Raw genomic sequence first — 20,423 nt, 5'->3', positions numbered from 1 at the left:
AGCTGTGTAAAAAGAAGAGTTGTTGGTATGGACACAGCCATGACAAGGACCCCAGTTCCTCAGACCCATGGGAACAGCAGAGACTTCCAAGGGTGAAGCTCAGAGGGATGGCAGAGCCTTCCTCTGGCCTGAGTGTGAATGTTGACAGGGTATATAGACTCACCAACCACAGCGTCTTCTTCAGGGCTGACTACAACCTGAGCCACTTCCCCCACAGAGACCTACCAAGATTAGCTAAACCTGCCACCTTGCTCAGCTGTTTATCGTCAGCAGCCTCCGTATTCAGCTGTATACAATAAACTCGTCTCGTTCTTTGTATGTGTAAAATAAATGTGCTGGACTTCTGGGTTGCAGTTGGTGCTTTCCATTACAGTGAGCACACCCAGCCAACCCCAGCTCCTCTGTACATCTCTGTCTCTGTGTCTGTGTCCCTGCCTTTTCGTACTTCCCTCACTGCCCCACTTAGGTTAACTCTGAATCCATACTGAGCATATGGATGTCTTATTCCAGATTAAAACAATCAAAGAAAAACAGGTCATGAATTTGAAAGACAGCAAAGAGGATGGGGAGATAATTTAATTATATAATATTTTAAAAAACCTCAGAAATCATAAGTCAGGACATTGGTTTCTTGGTTCAAAAAATTTACATGTTGTTCCAAGAGGAAGTGAAATGCTTGTTCTTGCCCACAATTTAAATCACCAAAAAGTTAGTTAATATTTATTATATTCTTTATTTTCCTTAGCACATGTATTATTTCTTCATGGAAGCTTTTTTAAAAAAATTAATTCTCAGTACTGTGTTCTTGCTGACACTGTATTTTAGAGAGACTCTGCCTGACACATTCTAGATCAGTGGTTCTCAACCTGTGGGTCACCACCATCTGTAGATAGAGCAAAATTTTCATAGGCGTTACCTAAGACAATCAAAAAGCATAGATAGTTATATTATGATTTGTAACAGTAGCAAAATTTCAGTCATGAAGAACAATAAAAACAATTTTTTTTATGGTGGGGGTCACTACAACATGAAGGATTGTATTAAAGGGCTGATGCCCTAGGAGGGCTGAGAATCACCATTCTAGAGCCTTTGAGGTTGTAACAGAGGAAGTCTGTATTCGTGTCTTCAGGGAGAGAAGCGTTGCTGAAGATGCATGGGCCTGGGTAGTAAAACAATTTAATCTTGTCCACCTCTATTGTGCAAATCTAGACATTTCCTCTGAAAGAACAACTGCATTGTCATTCTTTTGACTATCCTTCCCTTGGTGTGTCCTCTTAGTTCTGGGCAACTCTTCTAACGGACGTTCAATGGTCACTGACACACCTCGCAGAAAGGAAGCCTTGGGAGGTTAAAGCAAACGACCCCCAAATGCCACTGCAGTTCTGACAAGAGCTGTGAACTCGCTCACTGCTGCTGGTGGGTGAGGTCGCTCAAGGACATAGACAGGTTAGCTGATAACCAAAGCTATGATGACCTAGGGTCTGAGGAAAAGCCATCATAACAGTTTGATTTTTGTTTCGCATTTAGAATTCACGTTTGTTTCTGTTAACATGCTATCAAAGTCACTAACTTCTTTGGGTATTCTTTAGAATATGTGGAGAAGACAGAATGAAGTTAAGAGCCATCTGTGTTCTAGGAAGAATCACATGGGCAAGGATTAATTCGCGTGCAGGTTACCAGACGAGGAACCATGGGTTTGCAAGGGTAACTTCCCTAAGAGTCACTCTACTCTTCTGCACATTGTAAGTGCTCATTTCGAATACATTAGAAACCACTTTTTTAAAAAAAGCATTATGTTTAATTTGATGTAACTTGAAATGGCATTTAAATTTATATAAAAAAATTTAAACTTAATATTTTAAATGATCAGCAATTTTGATTTTTAAACACAGTTTTTCTGTGTCCAGCCATTCAGATAAAATATGGCCTGAAATTTTCTCTGTTGGGATACTCAATTGTGAGTTTCACAGCAGCACATAATATATATCTAAGGACCAAGAACAAAATATTAACAATATTATGCTTCATCTTAAATACCAGGCACATTCAAAAGTCCTGCAGGTCTTTCATGACTTCAAAGTTTGGGCTCTTACGTGTTGAGAGACATGCAGCCCTGCTGCTGCAGATTGGAAAAAGAGCTTGGGGTCAGAGGTCGACACAGTGAGGGAGCTTGCTCTTTAAGAGGTTATCTGTGGATCTGCAAAGCCAAAGTGTAATTGGGTTTTGTGATGTGATTTTAGTGAGTAATTGTATATGATCTGGGGTGGTTTCAAAGACAAGCTTGGGAGCTTTTTCTAGCTTGCTGGTGATAGCAATTTTAGGGATCGTGTGCAATCGTGGGTAGACAGTGCAGAGTGATCAAAATCATGATCAGAAGTGACACAACAAGTGTTTCATTCTCTATAATTATAATTTTCGCACGTGGATTCTAATATAATGTTCTTGCTTCTTAGGCCAGCAAACCAGTTAGGAAGATGGCAATACTTAGTGTGCGGAGGTTATAGCAGCATAGACAATTAATATAATCAGTACAGCCATTGCATGCTGGTCTCCATGCTCCAGAGGCTGAACTTCATTTGAGGAGTACTGAATGGTTAAAAAAAAAAAAAAGAAAAGAAAAGAAAAAAAGAAAGAAAGAAAAAAAGAAAATAAATTCATCCCCTGCAATGGGCTGTGGAAGGTTGTGGGGCTTAGTACCACAAAACCTGCTGACTTCCAGAACCTGACTTTCCTACACAACAAGAAATAAACATTTCCTTATTGTCTTAGTTGTTTAGGGTTGTCTTGATTAAGCTGTCCCTCCTGTCAGTTATGTTCCTATAAGCCTGGTTGGATCTATTTCATGTTAGGAAAAAGCTCCGATAAATCCAGGAAAGCTTAATGTTTATCCAATGTGAAAATAATTACTCAAAAGTGTTATTCTTAATCCAGATAATTAGAGTGAGGAAGGGAAGATCAGTGTCATTGTGAATTATGCCCCGGCAATTGACTCTTGGTCCTTGTAAGTTTCAGGTGAAGATGTGAATGGATAAAGGTTAGATTAAACATAATCCAAAGTAGCTGCAGCTTTAATCTGTTATGATACAAGGATGATCACTTAAAAAGAGCTGGATTGTGGGATTGTTTCTGGTTGGATAAGATGCTGCTCGATTGGGACTAGTCTTAAAACATGCTCAGCACCATGTCACTGCAGCTGTAAGTACTTGTGCACGACTGCAGGCTGCCACACCAACCGGCATGCCTGGGCTCACGCTGAGCAGCAGAGCAGAGGACAATCACAGCATCTAGGCTTCATGTGGGCACGGCTCCCAGGGTCTGCTTGGGGAAAACATTTCCTGTGACTCCCCCACCCCCCCACCCCCATGGCACCTTGTCTGGGCTGCAATAAGCATGAATTTAGAATCTGGTAAAACTCAGGCGTACAGAAAACAACCATTTATTAACTGGTACAGTTAGAAACTATTTTTTTTTTTTTTTGTAATTGAAGGTCTTTTTGTTGATTTGATTCTGATTCAACACAGAAGTTCTATTTAGGAGTGAAAATTTAGGTAATAGACAAGGGTTGAAGTAACTATCTGCCAAGTACTCTGAAATTAAAGCTAGCACTTTCTAAATATTTCTGTAGAATTAAAAATAATTTTGGGGGAGTATGAATAATTAGATCCAAGAATGACAGAATACAAAATCCAACTAAATCATTTTTTAATTAAAATGAAGAAATATTGATATTTCTTTTATTTCTCTCAACAAACCCGAGAAATTTAATATAATTTCTATGTATCAGAACTAGCTTGCTTTAATTATTAAAAAAATGAAAGCAAAAATATTTTATCAACTATTATGTGAAATTTTATTACCTAAATTAAAATGTATTGTTTTTTGACAAATAGATTTTAATTAGAGTTTGAATATTTAGTAGTTTGCTACAGTTGCTTATTTCCTCCCCATTAAAACTGTATTGCATCATATTTACTGGTCAAAGTTAAAAAAAAATAACCATTGTAATCTAAAAAAACTCATAATGCAATACTCCTTACACATGCTCATGTTGACTCTGAATAATTGGTGTTATTGAAATTATTAAAAGGGAGACAGAAAATTTCATAATGTATGTTAAACAAGTATAACTCATATCAACTTCTTTTTATCCTTTATCACAATCCAAGTTTACTTTATACAATACTTATTGTCCTTAGATAAATACATAGCATGATATACTGTAAACACAGCAGACATGCCTCCACTTCTTAACTTTTAATATTTTTATTTTTTGCATATACATTTATATTATTACATATATATATATATAATAAACTACATACAGCAAGATAAACCATGAAGCAATCAGTAATTATATAAATGTTACATGCATAATGTTTTGTTTATTTGTATTTGGCAACCTTGAAGAAAACATCTTTCCTATCTTGGTGAGTCTAAAATTCTGACTAGAAATCAATATCTATCATATCTCATCTCTATCAACTTAAAACATCTGTCTGGACCTAAAAATATCTTAACCCCTAAATACATAAGCTTAATTGTAACACTAAACTATCTGGTCTTCAGCCCCTTCAGAGATTTGAGAAGAAATAAACTTAATTACTCGAGTAAACAGGAAGTTCAGGTTAGCAGGTTCCAAAGTGAAAAAAAAAACAAATGACAGAGACAGTTTGCTGCCTGAACAGTCACCCAAAATTCTCTATAACGTTGGAGCAACATCTTCAGCCTTCTACAGATTCCATTTGTATTTGTCCAAAATTTGTTTTACAAAGGCCATACACATGTTAAGAATTCACCCTTTTGTTTAGTCATTTGCTCCATACGTTCACAACTTATTTAATGCACACAACCAGGGTGTTACCAGGGGCCTGTTATAAGGTGCCAGACAGTGGTCAAGGGCTCAGACTATGGCAGTGAGTGAGACAAAGTCCATGCCTTTATGAATCTTGCATTCTTATGAATATGGAGAAAGTGTGAATTATGAAGGCAAGATGGCTCAGTGAGCAGAGGTGCTCACTGCTAATTCCACCATCAGAGTGCTTTCCCCAAGGTGAAGCTATACAATGGGAGGAAAGAACCAACTCCTCTAACTTCATATGTACACTCTGGGTACATGCATTCTTCCCCACTTCTCTCAGTCTCTCTCTCTCACACACACACACATAAAATATAAGTAAATGTACAAAATGCATGAGGATGACAAATATAATGGTGTTTAGGATGGGACCTGGTACATTGCTATTTAAGGTGAGAAAGTTGGGGATATCATCATTAAGAATCATTAATAATAGTATTAAGACCTGAAAGATATTTGGGATGAGCTATATGGAGCTTGTGACTACAGGCTTACCAGCCTTTGCATAATTAATTACTCCTGGTAAACTGGACAGCTTGCCAGGCCAGTATCTTGTTTGTATGCCAGACATCCAAGCATAATTATCATTTCAGTACTTGTTAATAAATTTAGATAAAGGACAAGCTTCTTTGCATTTGAAAATCATTCAAACTAGCCCATATTCACTAAGTTGTAGGTATAAAATACTTATGAATACATTGTGCTCTCAATTTTGGAATCATGTTGAGAAAATGGAGGAGATCGTGGAGCTTTTTAATACTCAAGATGTTCTGAGCGTGTTTTGGTAAGGAAAACCAGGAACATGTTGGAACTTGTTCGGTTGTTTAAGGGTGCTACAGGCCTGTAGAATTATCCTGTCATGGCATGATCTATTATCCACAGGTGAATGTCTTGAACTAGGCCTTGCTTTGCAAGTTCACAGACGTGTAAGATATGACTAGTATGTTTAGAGTAGTCAGTATGTTTAGAAGTTTTAGCTACATGGCTTGTGGCCAGAATTCACATTCCTCCAAATTTTCAGAATTTTGCTTCATTGCAGTCCCCAAAAGAGAAGACAGACCTTTTCTGTCTTTCATTTATACTCTAAAAGGGAATTCTTTAACTAATCATTAGATGGGTGCCGCCCAGGAGCTTCAACCCTACGCAAAGAACTAGAGGCAACTAGTGGATTCTGGGAGCATGAGAGATGGTCTGGTCCAAAGAACCAATTCCTTATCCAATACCAAAGAAAAAGGCCTGAAGATATACATACAAGTAACATTATGCAGACTGAGCTTCCATGGCTACCTTCACTGGGTCTGCTAAAGACTGGGCTTATTAACAGTTAGTCATGGGCAGAGAAAGGGCTCACAGACTGCTGCCTCAACCTGCTCAACTACCACCACAAAAGGGCTAGTGGAAGTGGCTCTGTTCCCCGATGTGTGGGAGGTCACTCAAATACCCAGGCACACAAAATGAATTCAAATGTTTTAAAAATAAAATAAAAACACAACATATTTAAGCGAGAGAAATGAAGAAAACGATCCTATGGTGTAAATTAATTTCCTAACCTGGAAAAACAGTTCTGTTAATCAAATAATGGCAGACATGTAGATTTGGCTACAGTGATTGGTAAAAGTGTAAGTGAAAAATTTTTAAAAAAATGTTTTGATTTGAAGAGCTACTCTGTGTATGAAAAAGAATTCCAGACTTTTCTTTTGCTCTGTCATGTTCTTGTGCCAATGTAGAGTAGACGGCTAACTTAAGGATGCTATCAGCTGTATTGACAGCAGTATGCTCAGCCACTCTACTTGGTGTTGTGTCATATGACAGATCCAAACTACAGACACACCGCGGAACTGCAAACAACTTCTATACTCTGTGGCTCAGTGTTAGTCTTGGCGAAAAGAATCCTTGATAACAAGCACTGAACTTAGAAGTAATTTATTGTGGCATACATCCAGTTTCGCTCTGTTCCTTTTAGCCAAACTTACTGAATTTTATCCTTTCTTTTCTTTTCTTTTTTTTGAAAATAAGAACCTGGTGTAAATTTGCTTTCAAGGAGTCAAATTCCCGCCCCCACCATATATTAACATTTTGCAAATCATCACACTGTGTTTTCATGAGGAAAAATCAAGTGATATAGAGACCAAGCAGGAAAAGGTTTATTCTTTCACAGTTCTATGTTCAAGAAGGCTGCAGCTGGAATAAGCCATTGTCCATAGAGTTTCATGAAGCTCTGGTTGGTCCTGAATTTCACCTGTAGTTTATACTGACCTTGATCCACCTGGCTTTACATCCCAAATTCTGGACTCATGTGTGTACGCCACTAGATCCAGTTGTATCTTTTTCTGGGGATGGAACTCCACCCTTCACATATGCTTAGGGAGAACTCTACCAATTGAGCCACATCCTCAGCTCAGCAAAGTATTTCTGTAAAATCTTCCCTAACAAACTATACAAAAGACAAAGGTGAAGACAATATTCTACCTATCAATATCTTTCCTGTGCCCTGCCCCAGTGTCTAGGGAATCCCAAGGACACACTCTCTCTCAACTGAATGGGAAAGTGAAACTGGACATTTGAATCTGTTCATGCCAACATGTCTGCTACCTTTTACTTTGGTTTTCTTCTGTTCTTCTGTTCCCCAAGACTAAGTAATTTAGAGTTAGAAAAGATAGCCTTAGTTTCTCCACAGCTTCTTCCCTCACACAGTAAAGAGAAAGTAAGGTAATTGTATATCTATTTCAGAATAGATGTTTCAGATGACATGCCTTTCTTTTATTCCTTCAAGTAATGTGAAATAACTGCCAAAATTGCCCTGTAAACTCTTGGTAAGGTAGATGCTAGGTTGTGGTCATTATGTTTCTACTCATACCAATGCCCTATGGAGTTCAATTCTCTGTCTCTGTCTCTGTCTCTGTCTCTGTCTCTGTCTCTGCCTCTGCCTCTGCCTCTGTCTCTGTCTCTGTCTCTGTCTCTGTCTCTGCCTCTGCCTCTGCCTCTGCCTCTGTCTCTCTCTCTGTCTCTGTCTCTGTCTCTGTCTCTGTCTCTGTCTCTGTCTCTCTCTGTCTCTCTCTGTATCTCTGTCTCTGTCTCTCTCTGTCTCGGTCTCTGTCTCTCTGTATGACTGTGAGAATAATAATTTTCAAAGATAAGTACTCTCTAATTCTGGGAATTACGAATGTGTTACCTTACATGGCTAAGGAGACTTTACTGATATGATCGTAAATCTGCAGTGTGAGATGCAGAGATCTTGTTCCATTACCCAATAGCCCAAGATAATTATGTGATTTCTCAAAATCAGAGGGCGTTTCCTATCTCTTGTTAGAGGGAGATGTGACAATGGGAGGTAGGTTGGAACCTGTACCATTTCTAACTTGAACAGATATAGCAGATGACAGGAGCTGGAAGCTGGGTAAAGCAAGGGAAAAGATCTCTCCTGCAGCCTCCATAAACTAACACGGCCATGCTATATTTTAATTTATTCCAATGGCACACATACTGAACTTCTGACTCACCAAATTGGATGATAATATATTGTGGTCGCTAAGTATACCTAATTTGCAGAAAACAAATGGGTTAAGGATGTTAGTAAATTTGTGTTATCTAAATGCTAGCTATAGGAAGTTATTTCTATCACAACATTATTCAAAAGTAATATCATCATGACATCTGTTTGACAAGTAAATTTCAATACATGTGTATTTTATAAATTGGCCCTATAGGTTAAAAGAAACATAATCAGGTATGGCAGATGGAATTTTAATAGGTAGTGATCTGTTCCTGTGATTTTTTTGAGGGAATTTATGAGAATCATTATGTGTAGCTAAATCAGGAGTGTGTGTGGCTACAGACATGTTTCCCTTGACTGAGGATATGGGGATTGGCAGGTAGGGTATGGGAACGGAAGGTAAGTTTGTATTTGTGGTCAGCTTGGTAAAAGATTTGGTGCCATGTTGATTTTATATACGACTCTTTAAGCTATAACATCTTGGCAATATGGCAGTACCCCTCATCTGGAATTTTATAATATTAAAGTTAATATCAGCGTGAGAGTAAAGTTGTAAAACCTAAGAACTCAAAAATTAAATTATCCAAGATGATGGTTAAGATTGTAGAGGAAAGTTAATCTTTGCTTTTTAAGAAAATTTCTACTTGAACAACGTTTAAAAAAATAAATAGAAAAAAAATAAATAGAAGCTTAGAATTTGACAATCTAATAATTTTAGTATAAATTATTCATTTTTACAACATACATCTATATAACAAATTTTTGTAAAGTTTTTAACTCTTGGAAGTACGATTATCTTCACATTAACCAATAATTTATTATTCCATTTGACCTAAGTTGCTTTTGTAACAAATTACTGTAAACGAAGTCAGTTAGTCCAACACAGATTTATTCTCTTAATAGTTTTGGAAGTCATGAGTAAATGCTAGCACTTCAAATCAATCAAGATGTCTGCAGTGTTGATTGCTTCTGGATGCCCCAGACAAGAACACATTTACCACTGTTATAAAGTCTCTTGTTCAGCTGAATCACAAATACAGGCAACTCATTACCCTGTCCCCTTTCTTTCATGGCTCTATCATCCACCTTGCCTTGTCAACTCCTTGGCATTTGTACAAGTGTACAAATTTCTGCATCTAGTAATAGTTTGGTCCTGAAGAATTGACTCGCATGTTCTACTGCTCTGCAAACAGAAGGTCAGGAGGCAGTCTTTCTGTTGGCTTTACAAAATAACATTTATGAAGCAAAGGAACTTGACCCTGCGAAAGTCATCATCTCTAAATCATGTTTCCCTTCAATGTCTTTGGACCTCCATAACAATATGCTTTTTTAGGAAAAGTATACTATTTCTTACATGTTGCCTATTGTTTGTAATATGTAGCATATCCTCTATTCGCCATGTCTTTTGGGTACAATCTAAAAAGGGACTGTTATGACTTACACATGATGTCCTTCAGTTGACTTGAGCCATAGGGATGCCAACCTACCAAACTTGAATCTATTTCCAGCCTAGGAGTTAAAATAATTTTAAGCCAAAAACATTTGAAATACGATTCACCAAATACACACGTATGTTAATGTATGGAAAAATGAAATACTATTTTAGGCATATTTAGGGCTCAGGGTAACAAACACAGAGACACACAGTCCACACACATATTACCAATTTTGATGATATGTTTCATAGTCTTGTGGACACTTTGTCTTTTGTGTTAATTAAGTGTACAGTGTAATAGTATAGGTATACTTTGCTATTTTGTGTACAGTGGTGTATTTTCACATTGTTAAAAGGTGTCATATAAGCACACCCCTTTCTTCCCATCTATTGTTTCCATAAAATATAGTTATTTGTGGAACTAGTATACATGGACACATATAACTCACACACACACACACACACACACACACACACACACACATTCAGATACATATCTTTCATTTAATCAGTGATACAAATAGAGAAAAATGAAATCGTATACCAAAAAGAATACATGTAAAACACAAGGTATACTGTATTTTATGTACTAAACATAAATATTACACATGATATTATACTTGCAATATGTACTGCAATACATACTCAGTACATGTACTCTTTTATTGTTTTCAGCAGAACCTATTATATAGATAAAGCTTCACTACCTAAAAAGATTTAGGAAGACATACAAGCAAAAAAAAAAAAAAAAAAAAAAAAAAAAAGAAAGAAACAAAGAAAGAAAAATATGTATACCTAACCTTAACTCTAATATTATCTCTAACTCTAACCACAACAGAATTATGTAAAACATGAAGCATACTGTATTTTATATGCTAAACATAAAGCATTACATGTGATATATATCAGGGAGTAGAAAAGGGCTTAAGTTGCTTTTTAAATTTTCATCAAAAGTAAATAGGACAACAAAGAATTAGAAGATTATTGTAGAATTATTAAATTAGAGAGATGATTCAGAATCACATACTTAATTAAAATAAATATAGCAAACATGTATTTTTTTAAAGGGAGAGAATCGGGGGTTTTGCTGTTAGCTTGGGTCTTCTGGGAACATCAGAAGCTACAGCCATAAAGTCTCATCAACATGACTACCCAGACAAGATCAGAGCAAGGACAACACCAACAAGCATGTCAAACAGGGCAGGGAAAAGCCCAAAGGCAACAACCCTACAGAAAGAACTATAAGCAGCTGAGGAAAGCCAGGGGTGGGGGTGGCACAGTTCTCTAGGGAAGGGCACATCAATTGGTTGCCCAGCACCAAATGAACAACCCTGAAAACACACACACAGAAAAGTACACGATGAAGACTGAGCAGGGTATATTTAGAAATATATATGGATATACTCATATACTTATATGCATATGTTGCAGTAAACCTTTGTATACTGTGTGAAGGGTGTCTTTGTATATTTGGTTGGTCCTTGCAAGACCAGCTGAGAGCTGAGGACAGTCTGGACTCTGGCATTGTTATCCTTATGGCTCATCACTGGAAGCATGTTTTGTAGACAGTCCAATGCAATAACAATAAGTGAAAAAGAACCATGAGGCTGAAGAAGAGTGGTGGTGTGGGTATATGAGAGGGCTTGAAGGGAGGGAGAAATGTTATACTTAAATAATATCAAAAAATAAGATATTCAAAGTAAAAGTGAGTAATCAATGATTATTTATTTACATCAGCATAGCTATACTTATTTATTCTACACCAGAACTCCTACCACTGATATATAGCCTCTAAAATATGAAGGCAGCTGAGTTTAGCCTTAGACTCTTCATCCACTGAAATTGTAAACACACAGAAACACCTGTGTTTCTTAACCTGACCCTATTAAGACGCTAATCCATGCATTGATTGGACCTAGGCCTCCTATACAGATGTAGCCAGTGGGCAGCTCAGGTTTCATGTGAGTCCTATAGTAAGGCGAGTGGGGCTATCGCTGACATGGATTCTGTTGCCTCCTTTCTGATCACTTCCCTCTGGGGGAACTGCCTTGCCCGGCTACAGGGGAAGAGGACACATTCAGTCTTGATGTAACTTGGTGAGCTGGGCTGGATGGGAAGGGGGGCTTCCCTTATCTGAGAAATAGGGGAGAGGGAGGGGGAAGAGGGAGGGAGGGTGGGACCAGGAGGGGAGGAGGGATGTGGGCTGCAACCAGGAAGTAAAGTGAATTAGTAAATACATAAATTAATTTTAAAAGACTCTGGAAAAAAAAAGAGGTAAATAAGAGGCATGGGAAGACTTATAATACTCCAAATAAGTTACCCTTCATACTTCAGAACCCTTCATACCCTTCAGAAACCTAACAGAAGATACACTTCATCAGATGAAAATTGGTGGAAAGTATGGAAACATATTATAATAAAGAGGGACTCTAAGGAGCTGGGGCAGTGTTGTTGAGTCAAGAACTCTCATGAGCTTGGGTCATTGAAGGTACAGAGCTAACAACAAAACAAACAACACACACACAAACACACACACACACACACATACACACACACAAACGCACACACACACACACCAGGATGTTCTTAGATATGTCGTATTACAAAAGGCTTTCAGACTTCAGTGAGATTTCCCAACTAATTTGTTGGGAAGTATACAGAAAGAGAAGTCAGAACTAACAAACTGTTTACTGATTAAGGTCATTCTAAAAGTGAGCTAGCCAATGAAAAGAAAAGTAAGTACAGTCATTAGTATAAAACCTATATAACTGTAGGCATATTAGTCAAGGTGCATATGTATACATGTGTGTGCATATGTGTGTATGTATGTTTATGTGTGTAAAACTATGAATGATACTATAATAAAGTTAAAGCACAGCTTTAGTTTTCCACACTAAGAAGTCCAATCAATGTTCCAAAAGTGATACACAGAGTTTTCTATGTATAATGAGAATTAGGCACTGGGAGGGATAAAATACGTCTGCTGACTTTATGCACTAAGCAAAATGATTTAAATTCTTAGACTTCTTAAACTATGCATATAACATATATTTCTTTGATAAAAATTTAAAAATTCAGGACAATATGCAAATGGTCTGTCTAATCCACTTAGTCATAGTTTAGTGGTGACTTCTTCAAGGAAGCAGAACAAATTCTCTCTGCTCTGTGAAGTGCTTGGCATGTGAACCATCCATACATTGTCACAAAGGTATGTTCATGCATGAGTGTTCACACATATGTGTGTACAAGTGCCCTGACACCACTTAGGCATACTGAATAAATAAGAGTCACATTTCTAAAAGTCTCTACTACTTTAGGTCACCAGCAGTATATCTAACAACAAAAGAGGAGACACAAAAAAAATCTTGTTTGGATCTACATCTTAGTTGTAAGTATGTCTAAGTTCATGCTTTATTGCAGAGAGTCAGAAATGAAAATATTAATACATGCACCAAGAGTGTGCTTTATACTGAGAAAACAACACACAGTCCAAAGAACAAGTCAGAGGGAAAAAACGTCGGGCAAGCAAGTAACTGCAATGGTTTACATTAAAGAACAGCTTTATCCTTTGTGTATTTTTATTGTTGTTAATATCTTCCTTTGTGCAACCATTTCTGATTACCTGACCCATGTTGGGGGATGGTCTGATGTATTCTGATGCTAATTACTGCTTGCTGTCTGTGTGACCCATCTTTTGCTTAATAAAAAGTCATCCCACCTGGACAGGGCAGGAGATAGGTAGGGCTAGGAGAGAGGAATCCTGGGAAGAAGAAAAGAGAGACCACCACAAGGAGAGAGGAGAGAGACCTGAAGGGAAGAGAGGAAGGCTACCATGGATTAGCTGGAGGAGAAGCACATGGCCCGCATGGAAGGAGAATCCAGGTCAGATAAAGAACATGAGCAAGTATATGGGATTATAGATGGGAGATAGCTTAATAGAAGTTATTAGAAGCAGATGGCATGGGATTGAGACAGGGATCCCATGTCTGCCAGGTGGTTTAGAGGATTGATATCTGCCCTGCCCCAGGTTAACTAAGGCTATTTTAAAATATAGTAAGTGTCTGTGTCTTAGTTGATTGCTAGCTGGGCCTACAGATAATACAGAGAGCTTAAAAGCAATAGACCCACAACTGGCCTTTGCTGAGTTAGGCAAGAGGTTGCCTGTGGGAATGAGAAAGAGCTGGGAGCACCCGAGAGAGAGAAGCAAGATGGCAACACTTCTCTCAGGAGCACTGCAGAGCTGCCCCCCTGTGGTTCTCAGTGTAGACTGGAAAACAAAAGAAAGCTCTTTCTTACTTGAGAGTCTGTGAGGAGCATGAGAAGGCTGCCTTCTCCTGGGGAATCTTCCAGGGAACATGTCAGAGCCAGAGCATCAGTTTCTAGATCAGCTTCCCTTGGCACGAGAAGGCTGAATGTCTTTCCTAAATGCAGCTCAGCTCTATGTACAGAGGATGAGGGTAGCTAAATGCACTCTGTTCCCCCAAAGAAGCCTCTCACACTTCTTTGAGGAAGCTTTCCTACTGGGTACAGCATTTATTTTCCACTCTAGGCCTCAGATTCTTCAAAGAAATGGCAAGCATAAATCAGCAACGCTACCAGAACCAGCAATAACATTGTAATAAAGGACCAAGAAAGGAAACGTAAGATTATTGCCTGTTATGTCAGTGAAATGCTCTTGTCCAGATTGGGATGATCTGTTTGCAGCTGGCCCTTCAACAGAACATTCCTACCTTCTCATTCCTGCTCTGGATGGAATCACTGTTCATCTGTTTTCCCCTAACTCACAGTAGAATCGCTCAACACACATTAACCACTACATCCTTCACCGTCTACATCAATGAGGAATGAAAACATAATTTTCTCTAGTATTTTAACTTATGTACACCCATTTGCCACATCAGATTCTTTAAAAAATTAATGTTATCTGAAGAGTGTGTGTGTGTGTATGTATGTATAATTTATTTATTTATTTATTATTTAAGTGTGTATAGGTGTTGAGTGAGTGCATGAATATGTACATGTGAAGGCCAGAGAAGAACTTTCAAGAATTGGTTCCCCCTTCTACTTTGTGAGCCACAGGGATTGAAACCAGATCCTATGAGTTGGAGGAATTCACCTTAACTGGCTGAGCTATCTCACTGTTCATTGTTCCAACTCTAAATTGTGTTGTTTTTCTTTGCTTGGATAATTTTTATTGTTCTTTTGTTTGGGGTAGTATAAATGCTTTATATGTTGTGGATATTAAACTCTTATCAGTTGTGTGTTTTGCAAATATTTCTCCCATTTTTGAGGTCTTTCCTTTCAAGTCCTTTCCTGATCAAAGTTATTAATGTTAAGGAAAGAAAATGTAGGTACTTTTCTCTTGCTTAAATCTAATAATTCATGGCCAAAGGCAAATTGTTAAGGATTTCTTTCTTATAGTTTCTATGTTCTGTTTGTATAACCTATCTATTTTTATGACTTGCTAGCCTCTCCTGGAGTCCTTAACATATTAATCATCTTACTTTAATTTCTCTGTCTATAACTCTAAATAAGTGTCACACCTGAGTCTTACTTTCATGCTTTTTTAATGTGTTCAAGTCATTTTGAACAGATTCATATTATAGCTTGTAGTTCTGTGTCGAAAGCCAGGCGTATTATGTACTCAATAAGAATGGAAATAATAGGAAGTTGGATGGGAAGATCCGGGTTAATCTGGCTAGAAGTTGGTCTCTATTTAACGCTTGCTGTGTTTAATGTTTTCATGCGAAAAGTTTCTAATCTTTCCAGTGTCTTTGTTCTTGTTTCTCCTCTGCCTCTGAGCTTACCTAAGAACTCATTAGCATATTGTGACTCTTGCAGCTTCTGCTGCTGAGATCCTGTATGATTCTGTGGAAGCCCTGGCATGCTGGCACGGTCAGATAGGAGGCAGTATTCCATAATTTTATGATTTTATCTTAGTTTGAAAATGGGACTATACCATGCCACTGGGTGTTGACATTGACAAGTGTCTATTTACTCCATAGAGAAGGAAGATTGAAGTGAGCCAGAATGAGGAGAAATGCCCTATGAGAGCAGTCTCTAGTAGAGACAAGTTCCTCTGGAGAGTGAGCTTCTGTTATAAAAAACAGTATGCCATATTTCCTATTGCTTACACTTCTCCCCTCAAAGTAATGCAGAGGGGCATTTCTTAGTCTCATAACCAGAAAACTTGTTAGAGTTCCTAAGATGAAAACTTGAGAAGTACAGGGGCCTGTAAAGCAAGTCTCTAGGTGAACTGACCCAATTCTCCCTTCCTTGAACACATATCTGAGGATAAACATCCTGTGGAATGTCCTAGAATAAAATACACCCTCTCTCTCCTTCTCCCTTCTCTCTCTCTCTCTCTCTCTCTCTCTCTCTCTCTCTCTCTCTCTCTCTCTCTCTCTCTCTTTCTCTCTCTCTCACACACACACACACACACACACGCACACTATTCTAGAACTTGTTCTTGCTCCTCACAAGAAATGGAACACCTTGTGATAGACATGGCATGGTTGGTTTTGTCGTCTTCCTGGAAAGGAGATTATTCTTTCATGTTTCTTTTCCAGTGAGTCACATGACCCCTGAGGTATACAACCCTGGGTTCCCTTTTAGCATCTCTCAGCTGTAAAGCAAGTGGGGCATTGGTAATGAATCTATTCATGGCAGTTATTTTGAGAATTAACCCTTCTTAGCCCACGAGCCCCTGATCTACTTTGTCCTTTGCTGAAAAAAGAAACAAATCAAGTTCATACAACCTACTGTTTATAAGTAAATCATGCCTCATTGAGGTAAATAAGTGTGTGTCTAATATGTGGTAAGCTCATTTGATAGGATCTTCTAAGATTGTCACCTGCAGAAAATTTTTTCTCAGGTCAGTCCATATTCAGCTCCAGCAAATTCATCAAGATCCTCATTTAGTTCTTTGTATCTGTTGGTAGGCTCTAGGGTGAATGATTAGATGAAACATGTTGACTTGACCTATGGAAGGAAAGAGGGGTTACCTCAGCTCCCAGTGCAAGGCAGAGCCCACCAAGGCAGAGAGGTCATGGCAGCAGGAACTTGAAGCAGTCACTCATCTGCAACAAAAGAAAAGAGATCAATGAATGTATTCATTCTAGTGCCCAGTCAACCTTTTCCATTTTTTTTTTTACAGTCCAGGATTCCTTGTCCAAAAAGTGGTTCTACCCACAATTATGAGTTTTCCTATATACCAATTAACTTAAACAAGATAATCTCCTACACATATGCCCAGTGATCCAACTCCCACTACTTCCTTCCTAATGCTGTGGTCGTTTTGTACAATTTCTCACATTTATGGTTATCCCCAACCATAAAATTATTTTCTTTGCTAGTTCATAACTGTAATTTTCTACTTTTATAAATTATAATGAAAATATCTTTGTTTTCTGATGTTCTTAGGTGATCCCTGTGAAAAGGTCAGTTGACTCCCAAAGGTATCATAACCCCAGTGGTTGTAAAACCACTGTCCAAGATGTTTCTAGATCTTACCAAACTGATAATTAATAACTATCACTCCAGATATGGGACACAATGCATTTGTTTTCTTTTTAGATTTTGAGTAGTGTTCCCTCACACCTCACTCACATGATGGGACAAATAAAACTCACCAGTTTTAACTTCCTCAACTTTTTGTTTGTAGCCAAGAACGACAACACATTTCCACTAAGGAGGTCACACTAGCCAAATATTATCTTTTCAGATTACTTTGATATGCTCTACAGTGTGTTACCTGAGTTCATAGTGGTTCTTTATGACCTTCTGATTACAAGTCCTGCTCTCCACATCACAACTTAGTATTTTAGAAGGCTACTCTTTTCGGCATTTTACCAACTGGCACTAGGCCACAAGTTGCTTGCTAAGGGCTCCTCACAATCTCTAGTTCCACTGACTTCTTTTATAATTAAAATGATCTGCAACCATTCCTCTTAGCTCTTGCTTTTCCAGTACTGTGTAATTCATAAGTATGGATAAAATTTTCCATTTTTCATCACTACGCTTATGTCTAACTTGCTTAGTATTACAGTATCTTAAGCTTAGCATCTCTAACAAGTTCTTTATCCAGAAATAGATTTGATTCCTTTTTGTTTGTTTGTTTGTTTGTTTTTTAAATTTTATTTTATTTAGGTAATTTATTCAGATTACATCTCAATTGTTATCCTCTCACTTGTATCTTCTCATTTCCCCCTCTCTCCTTCTTTCACCCTATTCCCCTCCCCTAGGTCTGTGACAGGGGGGGGCTCTCCCCCACCGTATGATCACAGCCTATCAAATCTCATTCTGATAGCCTGCTTACCTTTCCTCTGAGTGCCACCAGGCCTCCCCACCAAGGGGAAGTGATCAAATAGGGGGCACCAGTGTTCATGTTAGAATCAGTCCCTGCTCTCCACACAACTGTGGATAATGTGCGTCCATTGACTAGATCTGATGTCCCCTGAAAGTCTTCACTTAGCAGGAGATTAGGAGGGATGCTGGGACTTCCTATTGTGACTCCAGGTGAGAGAGGTATGGGAGAATGGGGAAACAGAAGGATACAAAAAGTCCTAGAAGCCTACAAGAAGATCATTATGGCTGGGAGATCTGGACCCGGGGGGGGGGGTTCTGCTCAAACTACTCTACCAATCAAGGACAATGCATGCAGTAGGCTTGATTTCTATTTCAAGAATCATTTCTAGCAGAAAATCAGTCTTAATCAACTTCACCTTAGCCTATGGTGACATTGAACTAACTGGAATCTTTTAATCTTAGTTTGTTGATAGATTTCTTTGCATGATGTATATTGTTTTTTGACAGTTGATTTTCTGTATTGATCATTATCTTCATGTTATTTCTCTTATTTGTCCTGTTAATGGATTAAATTATTTAATTTCCAAATGCTAAAGCAGTCTTGCATGGCACTGGCAAAATAGATTTGTTAAGATTCTTGCTTCAATACTCATGAAAGATTTTAGTCTGTTTGAATATTCTTGAGCTCATAGAACTAGTTAAGAAGGTTCTGCATGCTTCTGCCTTCTGGAAGACATTGTAGAGAAATAAAGTTCCTTAATACTTTGTATATAGTTCACTGAGAAACCAAGGTGGTCAGGTGTTACCTGTTTAAAAATATTAATATTTCTTGACTCATTTTAAACAGTTACAGACCTATCCAGAGTATCCGTTTCTCCATGTGTGAATTTTGATAAACTGAGTCTTTCAAAAATTTTATTTATATCATTGAGGTTAGTATATCTGTAAGCATAGATTAATGAATTAGAGTATTTAATTTCCAAATGCTGAAGTAGTCTTGCATACCTGCCATGAAAACTCCTTGGTTATAGTGTGTGATTCTCTTTATTCATGGAACTGTCACTATATTCTCTTATTACACAGATGGTTCTTGAGTTATAATAATTTTATATCAAGATAGATCCATTAAACATGAAAATGTAAGTTGAAAATACACTTAATATTATAAATTGAAAAATGCATCGCTGTTTCAAATGTTATAGTTTAGCATAACATAAAAGTACATGGTACGATTGTGTTACTTAAAATTGATTTGTTTTACAAACCTAGGTAGATAGGTATATAAAGTAGGTATAAAAATAAAACATTTATTGATTAAAACCTAAAAATAAATTTATTTTATAATAGTTATATATAATCACTTATTATAAATGAAATACATTTGCATTGTGAGAAGATGATGTATTTATTCTTATATAAAGAATGAAGTCACGCCTGAAAGTTTGAGACTCCAGAACATAGAAAATTTTCACTGATTTTCAGAGTTAACTAACACTTTGATTTTATGATTTCCAATACTGAGAATAGCACTCATACACATATACAGTACAAAATGAAGAAGTATTTGTTGACTATTTCAGAAATTGTTTGAAAATCTGTTCTAATCTTAAGCCAAATGCTTTGAACAATTTGTTTATGAAACTAAAGTGAGAAATTCAATTAATTTTTAATGAATGTTCATTCATTTAATTGATTTTAATGAATTGCTGAGGTCAAAAATTCAGTATTTTATTTTTTTACACAGCATTTTAATACAGTACAATCCAAAGATGCACTAGTGTAATACTTAAATCCTGAGCAATAGTGGTAGGAAAATATTAGGTTTTTGTTTTCTATAATTAAACTATTCTGTTTTCTATAAGATGATTTTGTATAGTAAAAATGCTGTAATTTATGCAGTCTTTGGTGTAAGACACTTTGGCATCCAAAATACTGAGTTTATAGTCTTTTTCTTCATCTTCTTCTTAGCTACCATGGCCAGAGGATTATTACTTATATTTATCTTGTCAAAGAACCAACTTCAGGTTTTGTTGAATTTTCTCTATTCATTTTCTGCTTCACTGATTTCTTTTAAAGTATTTATTTTTCTTCTACATACTTTGGATTCTATTTGTCTTCTTTTTCTAGTTTCATGCAGTTGACATTTTAAGTACTAATTTAAATCTTTCTTCTTTACTAAAATACTCATGGGTGCTATAGCTTTCCTCCAAAATACTGGTTTTTTTTCCAAAATAGTTTTTATTGTATCCAACTTATTTTGTTTTGACATTTTACTTTAATTCAAAATGGTTTAATTTCTCTACATATTTTATTGGCATATACTTATATGCCTT

At 37.2% G+C, this 20,423-nt stretch overlaps 1 long non-coding RNA gene across 1 annotated transcript in view; it reads right to left on the bottom strand.

Annotated features, from left to right (window-relative positions):
- Nucleotides 1-20,423, bottom strand: part of LOC311583352 — a 245,729-nt gene that overhangs the window by 127,119 nt on the left and 98,187 nt on the right. Inside the window, exon 2 of the long non-coding RNA XR_014774470.1 lies at nucleotides 16,788-16,862. This is a non-coding gene — a long non-coding RNA (uncharacterized lncRNA). The remainder of the gene's footprint in view (nucleotides 1-16,787; nucleotides 16,863-20,423) is intronic.

This window comes from Acomys minous (genome assembly GCF_964271855.1).
Source record: "Acomys minous genome assembly, chromosome: 14".
Lineage (NCBI taxonomy): Eukaryota > Metazoa > Chordata > Mammalia > Rodentia > Muridae > Acomys > Acomys minous.
Note: the sequence above shows the minus strand (reverse complement) of the source record. Positions and strands in the feature narration are given on the sequence as shown.